This window comes from Pristis pectinata, chromosome 3, assembly GCF_009764475.1.
Source record: "Pristis pectinata isolate sPriPec2 chromosome 3, sPriPec2.1.pri, whole genome shotgun sequence".
Classification (NCBI taxonomy): Eukaryota; Metazoa; Chordata; class Chondrichthyes; order Rhinopristiformes; family Pristidae; genus Pristis; species Pristis pectinata.
This window is the reverse complement of record NC_067407.1, coordinates 28,027,100-28,050,170: the sequence shown is the minus strand read 5'-3', so window position 1 is coordinate 28,050,170 and position 23,071 is coordinate 28,027,100. Positions and strand designations below refer to the sequence as shown.

The 23,071-nt window shown below is 38.2% G+C and overlaps 1 pseudogene; it reads left to right on the top strand.

Annotated features, from left to right (window-relative positions):
* The first annotated feature begins 747 nt into the window (after positions 1-747).
* The window catches only part of LOC127568319 (phospholipid phosphatase 3-like), a 123,481-nt pseudogene continuing 101,157 nt past the window's right edge, over positions 748-23,071 (top strand).

Here is a 23,071-nt window from a genome sequence, read left to right as displayed (position 1 = left end):
ACCTACCTTCCCCCTCTCACCTGGACTTGCCTATCACCTGAACTCACCCATTCCCGCCTGCGTATGCTCCTCCCCCTCCCCCCACCTTCTTATTCTGGCTTCTGCCCTCTTCCTTTCCAGTCCTGATGAAGGGTCTCGGCCCAAAACGTCGACTGCTTATTTCCCTCCATGGATGCTACCTGACCTGCAGAATTCCTCCAGCACTTTTTGTGTATTGCTCCGGATTCCAGCATCTGCAGAATTTTATGTGTATCCTATCTACACTAATCCCTTTGCCCATATCAAGCTTGTATCACTCTATGCATTTCCTATCCAAGTACCTATCCAAATGTCTTTTAAACATTGTAATTGCGTCTGCCTCCACCACCGCCTCTCAGCTCGTACCAGATATTCAAACCCTCAATGTGAGAAACTTACCCCTCAGATCTCTTCCATCTCACCCTAAACCTGTACACTCTAGTTCTAAACTTCCCTGCCCTATGTCCTGTATTCTTTTAATATTTCTGTAATTTAATCACATAATTCTCATTGAAAAAAATCGAAACTTTTAAATCTTGTTGAGATTTATATTTATAAAGACGTTTCCTGCATATGCATGTATTCTTAAAAAATATTCTAATAGTTCTAAGTCAGTCCTCTCTGTCAGCAGAAGGGGCGCTCCAAGCCTGAATGAGGGTAGATTGTAGGAAATTGTAATCATCAGGAAGGGGGTTGAGACTGAGTGGCAACTGATCCAAGTGGGTTACGTTGAAGAGCAGTTCAGGAATAAAACAGGAGCCCAAAGCTTTTGCAAACACACTAAAGAAAGGGTCCGCATTCATCACACCAGTGCCGGGCTGCATTGTGTTCGCAAAGGGATTGTTTTCTTTTCAAAGTGAAACCTCTCCATTCATTCATTCCGCAGATTCAAAAGAGAATCATAAATTTGTTACTTCCAAAAGTTTCATAGTTTACGAGTTCCATAACCAACAAGCTTCCCTTTCGGGACGAACTTTTTGTGTTGAAACAAAAATACGAACTTAAGGAAAAAGCGGAACGTCCGATAGGAATAACGCAGGCGAGAGACTAAAAGAGAGAAGTTACTTTAACATTTCTGCTACGGATTTTACAACAATTCCACACATGCAGAGCTACAAATACGACAAAGCTATGCCTGCCGACAACAGAAATGGTGGGACTTCAACTTTGAATAATAAGGACCACAAAAAAGTCATGTTAATCTGCTTGGATCTCTTTTGCTTATTTCTTGGTGAGTACATTTTAGAAGCTACTATATTGCTAGTAGTAATCCATGCTGCTTTGTGTTTACATATCGTCAGGGACAGGCAGTAGGTGTTGCCACTGTTCTTGAAATATTGCTATAAAACAAATCAAAGAATCCAACTTTAATTCACTTAAAAAAAAGATGAATGACCCAGTTTATTCTGTCTTTAGGAACAAACTAAACTAAAATGTCTCCAGCAAATAATCAAGATCGACCAGATTTAAATAAAAGCTTTTACACATCGGCTGAAACTTCACTCACAAATCGTTGGCTTTACTGAAACTTGTATGAGGCCAAGTCATCTGAAAGAGAAGACAATTTGGAGCACTATTGGTTTAAGTTCTAGTATGAAGTAGTGCTTCGAAGCGAGTAGCTTAATTTGTGCGTGATGTGAATGGATGAGTTTCTGAACAGACCTGCTAATGGCATATATCTCTGCTGTGGTCAGATCCATGCAGCGTTTAAACGTGCAGTGGACGCAGAACCAGATGTGACCTCGTTTTATTACATATTCATGCACCGTATTTACGAGTTGTGTAGATACGAGATAGAGAGAAAAGGTTAGATGGGAATAATTTTTAACCGTTTAGGTTCCTCGTATCCCTTTTAACCCTTTCGAAGCAGGACACCAGTTCACAAAGTAGCATTAGTATCATTGTTTTTGCTTTACGTGGACTACCTATAGCTTAATGTGGTCGTCAAACCATGGTAGGATTTATCCAAGTTTGTGGTACGAGTATGACATTACATGTGATGTCATTCCATGCAGCGGAACTCTGATTGTTTTATTTTTTCGCAGGAAAAATTAGACATTTTCCTTAAACAAAATCTGCATTTTTTTTTGTCGGTTAATTCAAGATTAGGACTTCAGTAAGAGGCCATGGTGAAAAATGTAAGATGGATTTTACCTGCCAATTTTTGGTTCTATAAAGTGCCAGCATCTAAATATTTCAAGCTCCATGGGGAGAGGGAGGTGATTGTACATTTGATCATAACTAAACTGCACATGGAGTCTCCAAGGAAACTCAGATATTTGGATTGCACAGGTTTTAACTGATAGGTGTGTTGAAAATCTGTGTCCAAGTTTGAACTTTTAAATGCAATGAATCACAGAATGTGCTAATAATTGCCAACACAAACTTTGGGGTAAACCTCTACTTACCAGCAAGGTGATCTTGCGGTAATAATGAATAAACAAAATTAAGCTACTTCTTCCATATTGCTGATGGCACACAAATCTATGTTCATAAGTACATTTTGACCAATAGCCATTCTGTGATGGAGCTGGTGTTAAACAACTGTTCCACTAGCCCCAAACTCCTGTTGCATGTAATGGGATTCCATTACAGTTCTAATCTAAACAGAGTCCTGGAGGGTACCATCACCAGTCTGTGTTTTGACAGTGTTTGGACACAATATGTTTCATTATATGCAGGGAAATTAAAAAGCCCAGAGTTGTGTTTACTTTTGCAGACAGTAAGTCAAGAGAATATAGTGGAATGAGTATTGAGTGAGTTCCACTTGTACTAATACGATTATGATAAAGCAGTACACTGTAATCAAATAATAAAGCCAATGAAACTATGAAGGGTGAATTCTATTAAATGAAAATTTATTAGAAGTTTATGCACACGCTTTGATCAAGAGCATATGCATGTCACACTCATGAAAACATCACATGAATTTTTTTGTGTCTACGTTCCAATCTTACACCTCTGAATATCTTAATTTTTTTTTACTAACAGCTGTTGCAGAACTTGGATGGTGTTTTATCTCAACAAATTAAGATGGTAATTAATAATGATTTCTGAGTTGGGAACCTTAAACCTGTTTCTAAATAATTCCAAATCCCATCTGCCCTCACTGAGGTGGCAGGTATGATCAGTGACCAGAATAACATGCTTATTTACATGTTTTGTATGGTGAAATCCTTGTTATTTAAAACTAAATAGAAATAAGAATTTTGAATAGCTTACCAATTAAAAGTTGTCAATAACAATTTTCTTGCTAGTGGGGAGGACGCATGTACGCAGACATACACTAGTAGATAGATGGAGAAACTTGCAAGTACACCTAATATTTTTAATACATTGTGGGATTTAACCAAAAGGTCCAGGGCAAGCAATTTTTAATTCTTCTTGAAATGAACAGATTCTGCTGTTGTGAATATGTCAAAGTTTATTCTTTTTGCCCTTACTTTGTTTTGCTTGATGGCATGGAACATGGAGATTATTTTATAGATGGGGCCTGCAGCTTTTATTTCTTAATAATTGATGAAGTATATGATTTTAACTAGTTAGCTTGATTATGATAGAAGGTTAACCTTATAATCACTACCACAAACCATTTTATTGGCAAAATTATCACTGAATACTACTGATTTGTCTTTTGAGGAAGGACAGAGCATTGAAATTAATGCTGCACGTTCCCCCTAGACCAATTGAAAGGGACAGTATATCTTACAGTATTGTTTACCTTATCCTAAAACTGTTAGATATTAGGTTTGCAAGGAAGTTTTCTTTAATTTTTTTACCATTGAATTCCCTCTGTGAAAAACTGTGAATTTTTGTGTGGTGTCTTCTTATGGAGCATCAGTCACTGAACAGATAGATAGTTGCAACATATTGTTTCAATTAAGGTGCTTAAATAGTCATTAAACACATGTTATCAAACTCTACAAATGGCTTATTTAAAAAGGCTATCATTCTGACAAACATAATATCAAAAGCTGAAGGTACTTATTCAGATGTTGACATTGCAATTGTATCTCACCATTCTGCCCCTTGGATGTAAAGGTACTCCATCATCAGGAGTTTCAGACTTGCAAATCGGGAGCTCCATTCACCAATCAATACAATGGCTTGATGCCATCAGATCCTTCAGAACCAATAACTAGTGGAAAGTCAGGCTAGTATTGAGTATGAGGCTGCTGGCTGCATACTTGAAGAGTTAAGTGACACTCATTTAACTCTTCAAGTAAGAAGTTTACTTGAAGAAATAGCCACATAGTCCGTAGAAAAGCTTTTCTATCACTTTTCCTAGTTTTGTTAAAGCATACAGCCTATTCATAAGATGAATTCAGTCAACTATTTTGAGAATTTAGAATTTTTGGGAAAATATTCTTGAAAAAAGTAAACATACTTCTTAACATCAACTTATCTGATGCACCAACTGTACAGAGCTAAGGATTTGTACTTTTTTTTATTCAGGTCAGATTAACAAGAGACGTTTTATTTTAGAGAAATGAGGATATAGTCATCTTTAATAATAAACACAGGAAAACAATATTTTTCTGTGTCACCTATTTTAGGTTTAAAAAAAAGTAAACATGACCAGAAACACCAAATGCTCATTTTCTATATTAAGAACTCTGCTTCTGACTTTTTCAATAAATCACTAGCAAACATGATGTGCTTGTTACAAGTCTGATGCTGATACCACATTGAACTGACTATAAATTAGTTTCTAATGTGAAGTCCCTGAATATGTTAAAAAGTAAGGCTTTCCAGCTGTGGAATGCTTTTGAGCAGTAACAGCAGAAGTTGTACATATCAATTACTCTATTTGTTAGTCTAATTTCACTGTAATTTGTTAGCAGAAGTGAAAATTGAATAACAAGAGAGGTTTTATCACACTGCTGATGGTGCTTTATGGCAAGTTTTCTATGTGACTGCGAAAGGTTCCTACTACCACAACTGCAGGTGGCAATGCTATTCTGTAATTGTTGCTTGGAGCTAAATGATAGCAACCTGGCTCAAGTCATTTCCTTGTCATCTTATTTACTTTTTTTCTTTCGCTTCCTCTTAAAAGCATTTGCCTGTGTGACTGAGTTCTACATTCTAACTTCTCTCAGGATGAAATAGTTTCTAATGAATGCTCAACTGGAAATTTTCTATAGACAAATTTTAAATACCCTTACGTTAAACATCTGTAAAATGTATTCATGATTAGTTGTTTCAAATAGATTCCAATAAATTATGGCTAACAAACTCACCTGGGAATTAACATAGAAACATAGAAAAACCTACAGCACAATTCAGGCCCTTCAGCCCACAAAGCTGTGCTGAACGTGTCCCTACCCTAGAAACTACTAGGCTTACCCATAGCTCTATATTTTTCTCATCTCCATGTACCTATCCAACAGTCTCTTAAAAGACCCTATCTTTTCCGCCTCCACCACTGTTGCCTGCCGGCAGCCCATTCCACACACTCACCACTCTCTGAGTAAAAAAAACTTACCCCTAACATCTCCTCTATACCTACTTCCCAGCACCTTAAACGTATGTCCTCTTGTGGCCACCATTTCAGCCCTAGGGAAAAGCCTCTGATTATCCACCCGATCAATGCCTCTCATCATCTTATATACCTCTATCAGGTCCCCCCTCATCCTCCGTCGCTCCAGGGAGAAAAGGCCGAGTTCCCTCAACCTGCTTTCATAAGGTGCGCTCTGCATTCTAGGCAGCATCCTTGTAAATCTCCTCTGCACCCTTTATATGGCTTCCACATCCTTCCTGTAGTGAGGCGACCAGAACTGAGCACAGTACTCCAGGTAGGATCTGACCAGGGTCCTATATAGCTGTAACAATACCTCCTGGCTCCTAAATTCAATTCCCTGATTGATGAAGGACAATACACCATTTGCCTTCTTAACCACAGAGTCAACCTGCGCAGCTGCTTTGAGCATCCTATGGACTCGGATGCCAAGATCCCTTTGATCTTCCACACTGCCAAGAGTCCTATCATTAATACTGTATTCTGCCATCATATTTGATCTACCAAAATGAACCACTTCACATTTATCTGGGTTGAACTGCATCTGCCACCTCTCAGCCCAACTTTGCATCCTATCTATGTCCTGCTGTAACCTCTGACAGCCCTCTATACTATCCACAACACATCCAACCTTTGTGTCATCCGCAAACTTACTAACCCATCCCTCCACTTCCTCATCCAGGTCGTTTATAAAAATCACAAAATGTAACGATCCCAGAATAGATCCCTGAGGTACACCACTGGTCACCGAACTCCATGCAGAATACGACCCTTCAACAACCACTTTATGCCTCCTGTGGGCCAGCCAGTTCTTGATCCACATTGCAATGTCCCCTTGGATCCCATGCCTCCTTACTTTCTCAATAAGCCTTGCATGGGGCACCTTATCAAATGCCTTGCTGAAATCCATGTACGCTACATCTACTGCTCTCCCTTCATCAATGTGTTTAGTCACATCTTCAAAAAATTCAATCAGGCTCGTAAGGTAGGACCTGCCCTTGACAAAGCCATGCTGACTATTCCTAATCATATTATACCTCTCCAAATGTTCATAAATCCTGCCTCTCAGGATCTTATCCATCAGCTTACCAACCACTGAGGTAAGACTCACCGGTCTATAATATCCTGGGTTATCTCTACTCTCTTTCTTGAATAAGGGAACAACATCCGCAACCCTCCAATCTTCTGGAACCTCTCCCGTCTCCATCGATGATGCAAAGATCATCGTGAGAGGCTCCGCAATCTCCTCCCTTGCCTCCCACAGCAGCCTGGGGTACATCCCATCTGGTCCCAGCGACCTGTCCAACTTGATGCTTTCCAAAAGTTCCAGCACCTCTTCTTTCCTAATATCTACATGCTCAAGCCTTTCAGCCTGCAGCAAGTCCTCGCTACAATCCCCCAGATCTTCTTCCATAGTGAATACTGATGTAAAGTATTCATTAAGTACCTCTGCTATTTCTTCCGGATCCATACACACTTTCCCACTGCTGCACTTGATAGGCCTTATTCTTTCGCATCTTATCCTCTTGCTCTACACATACTTGTAGAATGACTCGGGGTTTTCCTTAATCCTGCCCGCCAAGGCCTTCTCATGTCCCCTCCTGGCTCTCCTAATTTCCTTCTTAAGCTCCTTCCTGTTAGCCTTATACTCTTCCAGATCTCTAACATTACCTAGCTCTCTGTACCTTTTGTAAGCTTTTCTTTTCCTTTTGACTAGATTTATTATAGCCTTTGTACACCAGGGTTCCTGTATCCTCTTGTGACTCCCCTGTCTCATTGGAACATGCCTATGCAGAACTCCACACAAATTAAAATCTCCCATCACAACAACTCAGTTATTATCACACCTCTCTAGGATCTGCTTCCCTATCTGCTCCTCAATATCCCTGTTACTATTGGCCGGCCTATAAAAAAACACCCAGTAAAGTTATTGACCCTTTCCTGTTCCTAACCTCCACCCACAGAGACTCCGTAGACAGTCCCTCCACAATGTCCACCTTTTCTGCATCTGTGACACTATCTCTGATCAGCAGCGCCACTCCCCCACCTCTTTTGCCTCCCTCCCTGTCCTTTCTGAAACATCTAAAACCCGGCACTTGAAGCAACTATTCCAGTCCCTGAGCCATCCAAGTCTCTGTAATGGCCACCACATCGTAGCTCCAAGTATTTATCCAAGCTCTAAGCTCATCCGCTTTGTTCACAATACTCCTTGCGTTAAAATAGACACATCTCAAACCGGTCTGAGCATGTCCCTTCCTATCACCTGCCTATCCTCCCTCTCGTACCTACTATTAGCGTTCTCTATTTGAGAGCCAAACACTTTTCCCCAGTCTCTCCAGTTCGGATCCCACCCCCCAACAAATCTAGTTTAAACTCCCCCCAGTAGCCTTAGCAAACCTCCCCGCCAGGATATTGGTCCCCCTGTGATTCAAGTGCAACCTGTCCTCTTTGTACAGGTCATACCTGCCCCAAAAGAGGCCCCAATGATCCAGAAATCTGAATCCCTGCTCCTTACTCCAATCTCTCAGCCACGCATTTAACCTCTTCCTCATTCTATTCCTATACCCACTGTCACTTGGCACAGGCAGTAATCCTGAAATTACTACCTTTGAGGTCCTGCTTCTCAACTTCCTTCCTAACTCCCTGTAGTCTTTTTTCAGGACCTCATCCCTTTTCCTGCCTATGTCGTTGGTACCAATATGTACCACGACCTTTGGCTGTTCTCCCTCCCTCTGCAGGATATCTTGGACGCGATCTGAAACATCCCGGACCCTGGCACCTGGGAGGCAAACTACCTTCCGAGTTTCTTTCCTGCTTTCACAGAATCGCCTGTCTGCCCACCTAACTATAGAGTCCCCTATCACTACTGCCCTCCTCTCTCCTTCCCTACCCTTCTGAGCGACAGGGCTGGACTCTGTGCCAGAGACACTGCCACTGTTGCTTCCCCCAGGTAGGTTGTCTCCCCCAACAGTACTCAAACAGGAGTACTTATTGTCAAGGGGTAAAGCCACAGGGGTACTCTCTAGTACCTGACTCTTCCCCTTCCCCCTCCTGACTGTGACCCACTTGCCTGACTCCCGTGGCCCCGGTGTGACCACCTGCCTATAACTCCTTTCTATCACCTCCTTATTCTCCCTGATCAAACTTAGAGAATATAGTGAGTGGATTTAGAAAGAGCCAGGACAATCCCATGGTATTTAGTTTTGCACACTTGCACCATTAGGCTCAATATCTTTTCCAAGAGTGGAGGTTCATCATTTCTTTATCTAGGTGAAAGAATCCTTGAATAGTTCCCATCCCTCCCCCTTTTCAGGATAGCTCCCAGGAGTCAAAAGATGAAAAAAAAGTCAAATTAATATTATTTTTACTTTTACTAGTTCTCTTCCCCCAAATGTTGTTTCTGAGTGACTGTGCATTACATGGGAGCCATCTTCAAAATGATGCTGAACTAGAGTGTCTGAGGTTTTCCCAGCATTAGTTGTGCATGTAACAACATTACAAGTCACACACTACCTTATCAACATAAATTAGAGCTTTTGGGTGCAATCTATGACTTTTATCGAATATCCACAGAACAAAAAATAGGGGCACATCCTACTGAGATTGCTAAGGATACATCAGTTAGAGAGAAACACACAAAATGCTAGAGGAACCCAGTGGGTCAGGCAGCATCTATGGAGGGAAATGGACAGTCAACTTTTCAGTTCAAGACCCTTCATCTGGAATGAAGCCCACTGAGTTCCTTCAGTGTTTTGCGTGTTGCTCCAGATTCCAGCATCTGCAGTCTCTTGTGTCTCCATTAATTAAAGAATCTGACATCAATATCTGATACATGGTCTCTACCAGCCTTGACTTTCAATGCACAGAGTATTTGACACCAATCACTGACTGCAGCCTTTTTAAATGATGCAGATCAGTAGTACCTGTTATGATGCCTGCCTCATTGATCATTCCACACCTCATATTGGATGATGTCACTTGGGACATGGGATTAGATTGGTGCAGCTGTTCACCGGGAGTGGGTGAATGTGCCCACCATACACACACACAGAGAAATGTGCCTCCCCTGCCCCAAGTTTTGCCTCACCTCCATAAACATCTTTCATGCAGCTGTTCTGCATATGAAGAGTCCCTTTAAAATCTTAAACCATTCCTAGTGATAAGCACATCAAAATCATGGCAATTTGAAGCATTTTTGCAGCTATTATTGAGGTGGTCCCATTTTAGCTCATGATTCTAGATATAAACCACAGTGCTGTTTTAACATTTTTAGCCACTGATGATTTTTTGCAAGCTATCTATCTGGGTGTGTTTAATGTGCCAAAAAAGGGTGAAAATCAGTTTCTAGGCAAATAACTTTGTAAAAGCAAAATACTGCCAACTTAAAACCTCTGTTTGCTGCATTCAAAACAACTTTAGGACATGCATGTGATTTTCAGTAGAAATTATACGTGGAGAAATGACATTAGGAAGATCTTTTGAAGGTTGTTATTACTGAATATATCATGTTACTAAAACATTCCAGAAACTGATATATGGACAGAAGACTGTTTTCAAGTTGTATTTGTTTATCAGTAGTGCTAAAGTCTCCAGAGATTAAATTAAAACTCTTAAATTTGTAAAACTTAGTTTACAAACGAACTTATTTCTGAAATATTCAGTTTTTGTCCAGAAAAAAATATTAAATTGGTGATTTCCTTACATTCCACACTTTCAGTGCTCTAAATACTATGAGTGACATCTGGAATGAATTTGGAGGGGGCTTCACAAAGGCAGTTGGAACTGATGAAATTGTGCAGGCAATGAAATGCAGCCAGTCTCACTCTGAAATGCAAAACTTTATTGCCCTGCCCATTTCCGTAGTACTCAGAGCTAATTGGCAAGTAATTGTTTGACTTGTTTATGGCAGAAAGCATTTGGTAGAATCTTAGAGAACTGTTGTGAGTCTCAATTGCCTGCTTTCAATGATTGTGAAAACATTATCTCCCCTCTCCTAATTCACTCTCCCTTCTATTCTGAATCACTGGAGACAATCTAATGTTGAAGACAGGATTGGCTTCTAATGTTGGAAATCTTATTTTAAAAGGGGTTTCAGAATGTTGAAAACTACATTTTATATACATCCATTTATGTTTTGTAACTATTGTAGATGTCTTGTTACATGGCGGTGGTATGGGCTGATTGATCTAATACCTTTTGTTTTCTCAATATTGGTGGTGAATTCAAGAGAGATTTAAAGTGTTCGGCTTGTCTTCCATTGTATGCAGAACACTGGCACATTTATCAATGTACACCGATTTAGAGATTGATTTCTTCTTGGTTTTAGACCATGTGGAGATGGCCAAGATTAAAAGATTTCCCATCCACTGAGTACTCAATGGTAGTCACTGATGGGAGGTAATCACCATTAAAGACCTGGATGGCTGTAAGGAAAATGATAAAAAGAGTTGGGGCCAGAACAGAGCCTGGCTTGAACCCATTGCTGATGGCTAAGAAGTTCATCTCTGACCTGCTGTATTGGACAAGAATGGTTATATGATTATGTAAGAGGGCTGTGGGGGCAGTCAAAGCTAAGCAATAGCTTTCACAGGGCTTCATGGTTAATGGTGTCAAAGGCCTTAGGGAGATCAGTGAAAGCCACAGAGAGTTCCTGGTGTTGCAATAAGCCATTTCTTGGATGTGCCTGGTTACAAAGAGCACAGGAGTAACTGCTCTTGCTGGTCTTTGGTAAGATTTCTTCAGAAGGGGGAAGTAGTTTGTTGAGCAAAAAGTGGGCAAGAAATTCCCATGCTCCTCTCAACATACTGGGGCCTCAGATCCACTCAGCACACTGGGGTCCCCACACTCCTTTCAACACACTGGACCTGTGGTCCCTTTGCTCCCCTCCACATGGTAGTCGTGGAAAAAGATAAAGTTGTTCCTTGAGCTAGGGCCCTAAACTGGGGGAAGATGGATTTTGACAGAATGAGCTAGGAGCTGGGACAGGTAGTTAGGGAGCAGCTACTGGGGGGGGGGGGGGGGGGGGGAACACAACATCTGATATGTGGGAGGCATTTAAAAGCAAGGTAGTAAGAGTTCAGAGTCAGCCTGTCTTTGCAAGGATGTGAAGCAAAGAGGGTCAGTCTCCGGAACCCTAGTTAATGATGAATAGTGAAGTTTTGATCAGGCAAGGAAGCATATGTCAGGTATAAATTGTTATCAAACGAGTCACTTGTGGTTTATTGGGAATGTGGGAGAAAACAAGAAAGAAAATTGGAGGGCAAAAAGGGGCAATGTATTGATCTTGGCATGTAGGATTAAGGAGAATCCTAAACCTTTTATCGGTACACTAAAAGCAAGAGGGTAGCTTAGGAAGGAATAGGTCCCCTCAGGGACCAGAGGGGTAATTTGTGTGTGGCACCAGAGGATATGAGTGAGGTCCTTAATGAATATTTCTCATAGCTATTCATCAAGGAGAAGGATGTGGAGGCTGGAGGGGTACACTGTTATTCTGGAGAACATCTGTATTAGAAAGGAGGAAGTGCTAGAAATATTGGAGAACATTAGGGTGGATTAAGCCAGAAGGGATCTAAGGGAATGCTAAAGGAAGCAAGGGAGGAGATCACTGAGGCTCTGATCTTTGCACCTTCCTTAGCCATGGATGAGGTCCCAGAAGATTGGAGGATAGCGAATGTTGTCCCCTTGTTCAAAAAGGACAGAAGGGATTAGTCTAGAAACTACAGGCCAGTGAACCTAGCATCAGTAATAAGGAAGTTGTTGGAGAAGATTCTGAGGGTGCTTTGAAGATAATTCACTGGTTGTGAAGTATTTGGAAATGTCTTGAGAGGTGACTTTGTTGTCATATAAATAGATGGTTGGTACTTTTCTTTTTTAAAATTAAAAGAAATTGTCCAGGAAAGTTTCAATCTCTCCTGGAAAGCATCCTTAGTACGAACTTTTGCAAGATTTAAGCTGCTGATGGATGAACATAATGAACATAGATCAAAGTAACAGATAAATTGAGTTATTGCTTGTCAAGATGTGAACATGTTATTAAGAGTCAGGGCTTGTTTAAAATCTAAACACAATCAAGGATCCATCCAGAAAAGAGCCAAAGGAACTGCAAATAGTTGTTTGAGTTTAATAATTCAGTGGTTAGACTTGTTTTTGAAATGATTGTAGTTTTGTCTCAAAGTGCTTAAAACTTTCTAACAATGTGGCCTGGGCTGATGGTTACAGATAATGTTCTACTTATGAGAATTGAAGTAAAGATTTCCTGTGCAATTAGGAGGGCCTCTCATGTCAAGTTCAATTTGTTGGAAAGCATGATTGTTTTTGACACATTGTGTTATCTGTTTGTTCTTATTATTAGCATGTTATTATTTTAGAATAAGCTCATTACAGATTTTTCCCATGTTTTCAATTGTAATGGTAAGGAGCAGACTGGTGTTGTACTAGTGCACAGCCTAGTTTGACTAACACATTATGACTGTTATGGTTTGACGGGATTGTAGGTTGAAACTTAATTCAAACAGTAAGTTTCTTTTCTGCCATTTCTTTGTTAGTCAATTCCTAACAGCAACTTTAAGAGTACTTCCTTTCAAAATAATCTTTCTTCATTCATTACCATACAAGAAATGCCCTTCCTCTTTTTGTTACTTTGTGTTCTACTGAGTTACTCAGTATTTACCATCTGTATAGTTAGAAAGTGGTAGATTGCACACAAAGAATTAGATGACAGATCAATCTATGAAAGCAAATGCATGAAATTTAAAGTAATCTGTTGAGGTTGTACTCATAATGAGGTTGTACTCATTTATTAATTTGTTGCCAATTGTGCTTTAAGTTCATTGACCTACTTAAATTAAAAGTTCTTGGCTGTCAATGTTGGAATAAATGAATTTATCTCCTTTATCTTTTATCTGAATTTGTATTAGAAAAAGCAGTGAACCTAACAGTGCTTGCAACATTAACGCATAAATCAGAGAGCAACTTGGATGCACTCCTTCTCTGGAAGCTGTATGAGAATATTATCTTGTCTAGACACATGATCAAAATAAATGAAATGGGGTAAAGTCGCTGTTTTTACCTGACAAGTCCTAATACTGGAAAGGACAGCTATATATGATGATTTTGACAGGGTGTTACATCTTAATCATGCCAGGAAACCTCTTTTTCACCTGAAAATTAATTTGTGCATGTGTGGTGTCTCACTCCTTCAGATTTCAATTATTGTTCAATACTTAAAAGATTTTTTTAACTTTACCTTTCTATCTATTTTATCACTCATTTCTTTTATTTACTCTTATTTCACTGACATTGAATTCACTGAGATTTCCTGATTCAGATTCCATGGTGCTTCATATGGGTTTTCATTCTGATTGGTTAAGGAAAAGGAATTGCTAGCTCTGCTCACTCAGTCCTGAACCTCTGTAGTGGGTGGTGTGATTTTTTTTTGATAAAGGCTGACAAAAACATCTACGGCCACAAGTCTGTAGTAAAGTATAAAACTGTTACTAGGTGCAAAGTCCAGATATTTTTTTTTATTAAACTTGGAATTCTCATTTAAAGTAGATCGTTCTTCTCCCAATGATTGATTAATCAATTTCATAACTGTGTTACCTTCCTGAGCAACTATAAGTAGCAAAGCAGAGTTGTAACTTTGGAGAAAACAGTCCTTCGCCTTTTTTCTTGATTTCCACCTCTATCCAGAGGATTTTGTATAAATGGGTTGAACTAGTCCATCAGAAGTGAGCAAATCAGAATGACCTTGTAGTTGGGTATAATGTGAGAAAATGTGAAATTGTCCATTTTGGCAGAAGCATTTTACCTAAATGCTGAGATACTGCAGACCTCTGAGATGCAAAGGGATCTAGGGTGTCCTAGTACCTGAATAGCGATATGCAGGTACAACAAATGCATTACTGAGGGAGTGAAGGAACACTTTTGGAGCTGCTGTCTTTAGATGTGCCATTTTTTCCAGGTATGAATCCCTTTTAGAATGATTGCCAGTCCTACTCCAAAGACAATGCACCTTCCTTGAAGAGATGCTAACTGGTTTTAAGCAGTGCAGGCTAGTTTTAACTAGAACTCGCCATTCATGATGTGGTTAGTTCTGTAAGACACAAGGGATGGCCATGTTGAAAACAAAAACAAGGGGAAGCCTAGCCAACATTTTCCCCCATAACCATAACCCCTAAAATGGATGTTCCTTGGTCATTGTTTTATGTGGGATCCTGCTAAATGCAAATTAGATGCTGAAATCCATACAACAATGCTATCCTTCAAAAGATATTACATCATTGTCTGCATTCACTTTTAAATTGTCCTGATTGCATGAAATTTAAACAGAAAATATTGGAAATTTTCAGTAGTTGGTTGACTTGAAGTGTTAACACTTGTTTCTCTCTCACAGGAGGTCTCTGATCTGCCACATATTTTCAATATTTTCTGTTTTTATTTTATTTACTTAGCATTACAGAATTTCCCTTTTCTGTATATGTGACAGCTGTTATATGATTGCAATTTTTCAGTGATTCTTTATATTATTAAATTAAATTACTCAGTACATATTATCTCCAGAAAATAAACTGGATTCTTTAGATTCTTTTTCAAAGGGATGATGCATTATTATACAAAAATAGATTTTTAATCTTTCTACTCAATTGAAATCTGTGGCTTGGAATAGTGCTTGTAACACTCAAAACTTTATAAATGAAAAAGTTTATAAATGTTTATAAAAGTTTATAAATGTAACGTGTTTGCAATAACATCAATTTTATCCAGAGTATGTTGTGTTCAAACTAATTATAAGAAAGAATAACTAACTATTTGATGAAGGGTAATTATTGTGACCCTTAGTATAGTTTAGCTTTATTGCCTTGTGTCACAAGAGCTTCAAGTCCCTCTCAGTGCTGAACTGTCAATGGAGCCATCTCTTGAATGAGATAAAGGCTCCACTCGTCTTCTCAGATAGATATACACTCCCAGAAAGTTATTTAGGGAAGAGCAGAGGAGTTATCCTGTTGCTTTAGACAATATCCCTTGTTCAACATTTGAAATAGATGACCTTGATGGCAGCTTGTTGTCAGTAAATTGTTTGCTGTTTCCTAGAATAATAATTGCACTACAAAAGTGTTTCATTGGATGTCGGTTGTCCTGTACACATTGAAAGTGCTGTATAAAAACATTCTTTTGTTTTTATATGCATACTTTCTATGATATGAAAACAGGTGAAAATAATATCTCAGATAGTTTTATTTAATAAATTCACAATCTATCAAGAATGTATCTTGTGGAATGCAGCAGGACTTAATGCCTCAAACAGAACTACCATGATTATTTAGGCCACATTTTGGACCAATATCTAGATCTTTATGACCTAAATTACATGGGACCTGAAGGCCTGAGAATAAAGAAGATGAATAAGGAACAATTATATATCAGAGCAGTTATGTTTTCGAAGGAGGAAAGATCTGGGTTCTCTTTAGAACCAAGAGAGAACATAGAGCACAGTCCATGTCTGTGACTTTGTATGAATAGGTACAATTGGCTAGGCTGTATCTATGTGTTGCATTGTTCTTGACTCTTAGCAGTGTAGATATCAGCAGCAGATTAGGATTATCATCTAAAATTAACAAAATTATCAATTCGTTCCTGAAAGGTTGTTGATTTAATAGATTGTAGGAGACTTAATTAGTATTAACAAGATGAAGGATGTCTGAGAAGGTTATTTTTAATGGAATTGTCTTCCATCTGTGCAAAGGGTGAGGGGAAAAAAACGCTCTTTACATTTCATATTCCTTGTGTGGATTTCACCGTATTGCCAATCGTAAATGCCAACACGTTGAAAGTCAATTTCATCTTTTAACCCTTCACATCATAATATGGCCACATCCTCAGCCAGCAGAAAGAGAATTTTTAACCATTTACTAATACCTAGAGAACTAACAGATTGCTTAAATTATGTTCATGGCATGAGATAACCTTTCCCTATAATAGATAATCTTCTGCTTTTTATTTAAGTAAGCAGTATACATTTTGTTCATCATTTAATCAACTTTATTATATATAAATATACATAAATCTTAAGTGGTTTTCAATTAAAATATATTGAAATAAAGGAACGTAACCTTGAATATGCAATTATATCTAGGTAATCTTTATAAATTCTATAAACTAGATATAAGGACTGATTGTTCTGGTGACAGTACACGGAAAAGCACAGTGGTATGTGTAGACATCAACATTGTTTTACTTTATTTCTTAAACTGCCAACAGTTTCTGGGAATTTCAGGCTTCCTAAACTGGCCAGTTTTCTTTCAGAAGGTTTCATTTCCAGCAGTGTGATAATGGAACTATCTGATGTTACCTATGACTTTATTACTTTAATATAAGTACCTTGTCATCATCATCTGCTTTTACTATAGGATAAAACTAAAGCTTTGAACCATTTACTCCTGCTTTCCTTCTCATTTTTTCCATCTGTTTTCTCTAAGGCAAGCAAAAATGGGAAATGTTATATTTCATATCACTGGTCTCTCTCTTCTAGCAAGTCCTCTTCCCCATGAGAAAATTCTTTTATCTGGGACAGAATTGGCTTTTGGTGATTTTGGGCCTCCTTTTTTATTGCACTTACAGCTGAATATGAACATAGGTATAGATTCCATTTTACAAGGTAAGGCTATTGAAAGTGTTGTTATTCACCAAAATAAGTTTTCTTTATTTATAAGTCCAATAGGCATTTCAAAGAAAATAAACTGCATACCCAGAGATGTTATTGCATATTTGCCAACACCAGCAACAGGAGCACTAACATTTTCTGTGAAATCACTTAACAATCTAAGTGGCAAAGCAGAGGGCTGTGAGAACAGTCAATATTACACCCACCCCCCTTCCTTTTAGTGTGTGTATTTAATTTGAAGCTGTTGCTGAATGGCTAATATTTGAATCAATTGCTAAGCATTTACCTTTCTGTAATCTTTAAGAAGACTGTCCATGAAGTATTTAATGTGACGATGGACTGATGGCCTGTCATAACCTTTACTCCAGTACTTGATGCTCCATGAAGTGTTTTTTTTAACATTCATTGTGTACATTGTGTTAATTTCTGAAGGATGATCAGCTGACTTTCAGAAATCCAGAAAATGCTCCTTGGTACCAATAACTGGGTTAAAGCAAGTTCTTGAAAGAATTTTAAGGCAATACTGAAAAATCCTTGAAAGAAGGGAATAGTTAGCTAACCATGGTGTAAAGAATAAATAATAGTGTGCTTTTAAGCCTAGTTTTAATGCTATATTCATCTTGGTACAATTAAAAGAGGCGGAATCCTGCCATTTATTCTCAGATCACCACCTCAATTTAAGAAAGCTGTGGAATTGCCCCATTATGGTACTTCCCTCAGTAGTATACAGATGCTGGTGGTCATTTCATCAACTTCAACAAAACAAGCCTAGTGTATAATAGTTGCATACAAACAATTTCTTACACTTGTCATGTTTATGAGTTGTAATGCCACAATCTTTACTGGATAATCATATTTTGATAATGATTTTGCACTGTCCAAAGTACTTGACAATCTTGAGCAGGTATTCCATGACAAAATACTTAAGTAAGACCATGTTAGTCTGAGTCACACATTGGATTTAGACTATGGCACTAACAAACATTGGCTAGTGAGAAAAGGATGATAAATATTTTTTCTCATATTAGTATTGGCCAGAGTTGATAATTTAGGAAGATTTATATTGTAGAAAACACGCCAGGTCCAGTATGAATCAACCAGTGTAAACTGAATATTAAGGTAGCAAGGATCCATTATGATTCACACAAAGCAATAAGCATATTGTCTCTGGAAATGCAGCCCCCAAAGAGAATTTTTGTTGAAACATTTAACATGTTTCATTTAACTCGATCTGTTTTGTTGTGAGTAATTAAATATTTAAGTTATTATTGACCTTTATATTAAAAATTGGAAAAAACCTGCTCTAATTAAAATTTAAACTTGAAACTGAAAACCATTATACAGCCAGTACAGAAAGCCATAATTAAGTAAAGAGAAACCTGTAACCCAACTATATCTTGCATTAGAAAGGGTGACAGGTTTAAATGCAGGATGTGGCAATTGAGAGAGTGTAAACAAAGACCTCATTCAATGAACTCGTTTTTTTATAAATGTACATGAGTTAGATTAGTTACAAACTGACCAACTGGGACCATTTGAGGCACCGTCATAGGTGCAGGAATGTTCACTATATAAATGCTGTGTTTTTCCCTCATTAGTTTACAGCTGCTTGTAAAGACTCTGTTTAAGAATATTAGCTGCTGCCTATTTGGCCCTTTAACTAAGTTAAACTTATCTGATATTGGTGCATGATAAATATTATACTCCCCAAACTATTGTACTCATTCCTATTGTGTGCTTTCCTGTTTACTTGAAGATTTCTGAATGTGCTTCACTATTTTAGATTGCTATTTTAATTACAAATTTTCACCATTAACAAAACTGTGAATTATCTGGGCAATTATATCAAATAGTTTAATTGGACTGTGATTTAAATAATTGATGAGATTGGCATTTCCTGTTTTCAACTGAAGCTTGCTTTAGTTAATCTGGCTCCTAAATTCTGCATATCTTTGAGCCCTTTGGGTGAGTGAGCAATTTAGCCCTGCTCACGCAACCTTTCACTGTGAGGGTAGTGATATTTGCAGAGTTCTACACAACCTACAGTTGTCCCAATGTCATTTACTTATCTTAGTCTTATTCATTTTTATTTTTATTCACATGTGCAATTTGGATTTACTTGGGAAGGGGTAAATTTAAGGAGTCTTCAGCAGGCTATCTGGCCTTAGATTAACACTGTGCTACCCAGTGTATGATACAGAACAGAGTGTGTCATTACATTTGTGTTAAATGTTATTATTTAGCTTTGAGATTAGGGAAGGGACCAACTAAAGACTGAGGGATGTACTGCTTGTAATTAAGAATATTGGTGGGATAGTCACCTGCTTAAATATAGGAAGGGACTGTTTTCTTGGAGCTAGGCTTTACCAGGTACCATTTTTTTGGATTTCCAGCACCTGCAATTTTTTTTGCTCCAATCATTTTTTCAATCTGATCTCTCAAAGCATGAATCATTAATGACTTTGTTTAAATATAATTCAGTACTATATCAAGACCCAAGTCATCATCCTATTCTTGAAGCTGTCCCTAACTTGCTCCCTGTCTGATTTAGATTGGGGTAAATTGACAGACCTTGAATTCAAGGAACCATTAGTTAAGGGTAATGGCAGGCTTCTGCATACATTGATTACTGTCATTGCCTCTGCTGCTTTGATGTTATTAAGCATATGATCATAGCAATTTTGTCAACTTAATTAATATTTGCATGCCCCCTTTGACCCTTCCCAATTTTTATCGATGCACCATAGAAAGCATCCTATCTGGATGCATCATGGCTTGCTATGACAACTGCTCTGCCCGTGACCACAAGAAACTGCAGAGAATTGTGGACACAGCTCAGCACATCACGGAAACCAGCCTCCCCTCCATGGACTCTATCTACACTCCTCACTGCCTCAGTAAAGCAGCCAGTATAATCAAAGACCCCACCTACCCCAGACATTCACTCTTCTCCCCTCTCCCATTGGGCAGAAGATATAAAAGCCTGAAAGCATGTACCACCAGGCTCAAGGACTTCTATCCCACTGTTATATGACTATTGAATGGTTCTCTAGTATGATAAGATGAACTCTTGACCTCACAATCTACCTTGTTGTGACCTTGCACCTTACTGTCGACCTGCATTTCACTTTCTCTGTACTGTGACACTTCGTTCTGCCCTCTTGTTATTTTACCTTGTACTACCTCAATGCACTGGTGTAATAAATTGATCTGTATGGACGGTATGTAAGACAAGTTTTTCACTGTACCTTGTACATGCGACAATAATAAACCAATGAACCAACTTAATTTACATTTCTGTGAAATCCGTGATATAGTGAGATTCTGAATTTTACTTTTGAAACTAGTTTTGTGAACTAGAAACAAATGATATAATTCTAATGTTTTGCATTTGTGTTTGTAAATGGACTTGACATCTAGATGTCAATAACATACAAGAAGAATGGGGCATCATATCTGAAAAAGGACATGATACTAAAATAGTATTCTTTCATCCCAAGGACTATATTTTAAATTCATTTCACTAATAGGGTGAAACTACATTTGTCTCTGCTGCCAATAAAAATCTGAGAGAGAATGTGATGAACAATCTGAATCCTGGCCCTAGTTTGAGCATAACATCTGTGAATTTGATTTTAGCTTCAGGTGTTGAGGCAGATTAACAGCATGAAATTTGCTAAACTGTGCAGGCAGTATGGTAACCTTGTAGTTTTGTTCAAGACCAAAATGCCACTGGAACCCCAAAATAGCACTTACTTAGAGGAAGAGAATAAAGTTACCTTACAAAATAGTAGTCCTTGGCTCCATCATCTTATTTAAATTATAATGCATTCTCGAAAGGTGGCATGACCTGAAGTTGTCCCAATGTCATTTATTTGTGATCATGATTTTACTTACCATTATTCATTCTCATTTTTAGTCGCGTGCAATTTTTGTGTATGCTAGTCTTGAATGTGATTGGTTGAATCTATAATTCATTAGCAAATTGTTTATCCTAAATACTTCACTTTTATAAACTATTGCTCATAAAGCAGTATTGTTCTGAATGTGAATTAGACAAGAAGAGATTTGGAAGTGTGACATATACTCATTTTAAATTGATCAGAAAAAGGATGAACGTTTAAAATCTTTTTTTGGAACCACACCCATGTTTGTTCTTTTGGCAGGATGAGCCATATGCTATGCAGTCACTATCACAGAGAAGTAATGAAGTATGTTATTACCTAATACTTATACACCCAGTTTGTTGCTTCAGAATGGCACTTTTTTTTGCAATTAGAAAGATTAATGGCACAGAAGTTTTCCCCAACCATGGGCTTATTTTTAGCAGATTCCTCAAAGTCAGCTTGCTGGTAAATGCTGTGCTGATCTTAAGGGGTGAGGTGCTGTGTTCCCTCAGAGCCTTGCACAATACAGTGCTTTCACCTGGGTGGATCAGAACATGTTCCACCCACGAAACAGCTACAAACAAACATTTTTAGTCTGCAAAGCCACTCCCGAGATTATCAGTTGCAAAAGCTGCTTAGGACTTTAAATGGGTTCAAAAACAATTAAAACAAGCAAAGCTATTTAAAATATAAATATTGTATAATACATTAATAAAATTTAAATCACGAATCACTTAAAAACACTTCTAAGCAGTCAAAACATTCAAGCAAGCTTTTGTAACCTAACAAAATGTAATTTACTTTATTCACTAGAAGCTATTCCTCTCCATTCAAATGAATAGACTTGCCATTTCTGCACTAGATGTAACTTGGCACATGTTCAGCATGGAGATTCCTCAGCATAACTGCTGGGAACTTCAGCAAGTTTGTGTTTTGCCACAGGAGAATATGAGCAATCCACATTTGGTGTGCAATTGGGAAAGAACTTGAGCCAAACTTGGCCAGTAAGATTGCAACTCCTGTGTTTGTATAGCAAGCTTGAAGTTAATCACATGTACCAAGAAGGCTGGGGGTTGTGGGATGTTATTGGCATTTTGGTATCACATTGCCAGCATTTCTCGGCAAGTTCTGGTCAAACATAGTGAGTAAATAGCAAATTTCAAGTGTATTTTATGTTCCCATATTGTGCTTTCCTTTTCTATAGGCTGCAGGCTATTGGCATAACTGTGGTTCCTGTTCTTGTCACAGGGAAAAAAAAACATTTGGTAGCAGAGCAGGACTGGCTCGTAACAGTCCCTGTTGACAACCAATTCCTTCCTGTCAGCAATTTCACTGTGTATGGCTGCCTTTCCAGTGACAGGTAATAACACGCTATGTCACAGATAAATGGGCAAGTTTTGCATAAAGATATTGCTGGACATTTTGCAGTATATCTAAGGAAGTCTTGCTGTTACATTTACAGAGGATCATTGATGACAATATGTCATTTCATTTGGTATTAGTTTTGTTGTTTTGAGGTTTTGAATCATGAGTTAATGGTATGCTTGTTTCCAGTGTAAAATCCTGGTTGATTTTTCCCTGCTTTTCCAAAATAGTTGTAGTGCCATACTTTTAGCAGAGATCAGCTCACTCATGGATTGAAAGTGATACTTTTGTAAACTTCAGTTCAACATTAGGCAGTGCTTTTACCAGCTGCTTGGACTTGCGCTGTTACATTAATAATTCTCTTCTCAGTATGACCAATACTTAAGAAGCCTCTTAATTATGGGGCAAAATCAACAATAATTGTGCATTATAATTATGACATGATGCTGCTCTAATTCAGCATATTTTCTTTAACAAATCTGAGATAAGATTCTCCATTTTCCTTTTGATACATTTTAACCAAATGTCTTTTAAATTAAGCTTTTTCAGCATTGAATGTTAGTAATATAATTTGAAAGTTGAGAATTTCTATTCAAAGACAAGAAAACATTGATTTAAAGG